Below are 760 nucleotides of genomic sequence, written 5' to 3' on the forward strand. Positions count from 1 at the left end.
TATTTATCAGCCCTTCCTCTACCTCTGATTGTTCCTAGACAGCAACTTCCTGTTCTTCTTGGCAGGAAAAGCCGATCTGTCTAAGCTGGATATGCAGCACTCGGCAGCCTGCACTTGATATTCGTCCGTATTTTCGGTGAGTATGTTTGCATGCATTCTGCAGTATGAATCCTTTTGAGCACGTGCGACACGGGACGAGTTATCATCTACATCTATATGGATACCCTGCAAAACACATTTAAGTGCCTGGCAAAGGGTTCATCGAATCACCTACACAACTGATAATTAATTGAAACCCTCAGCTGCCGACAGGTGTTGTTGATATACTTCGATGGGGACAGCTGAAAAGTGTGCCGCTACTGGGACTCGAACCCAGGATCTCCTGCTTACAAGGCAGACGCTCAATCCATCTGAGCTATCGAGGGCACAAATGAACAGCACGACTGCAGGAATTTATCCCTCGCACGCTTCCCGTGAGACTCACACCCCGAACCGCCCACAATCCGATTACGTAATGTACTTAATAGGTATTTGTCCATCCACTCATTACTGGCTCACACTAAGGTGACGATTCCCGTAAGATTTCCGGTAGCCTGTGCGCATTCGCACAGACGAAGGTCAATGGCTGGGTGACGTTTAACCATAGATATGAAGATAGTAACTGTTCTAGAAAGAACAGGCGCCACTGACGACCGTGCAGCTCTTCTAGAATACATGATAGACCGGACGATGTGGCCGAGCGGTTGTAGGCACTTCAGTC

General features: G+C 48.2%; 1 non-coding gene across 1 annotated transcript; it reads right to left on the reverse strand.

Annotated features, from left to right (window-relative positions):
* Positions 1-351: 351 nt before the first annotated feature.
* Positions 352-426, reverse strand: Trnat-ugu (transfer RNA threonine (anticodon UGU)). Its single transcript has one exon. It is a non-coding gene; the product is annotated as a tRNA-Thr (tRNA).
* Positions 427-760: the final 334 nt, after the last annotated feature.

Source organism: Schistocerca gregaria, unplaced genomic scaffold (assembly GCF_023897955.1).
Source record: "Schistocerca gregaria isolate iqSchGreg1 unplaced genomic scaffold, iqSchGreg1.2 ptg000224l, whole genome shotgun sequence".
NCBI lineage: Eukaryota > Metazoa > Arthropoda > Insecta > Orthoptera > Acrididae > Schistocerca > Schistocerca gregaria.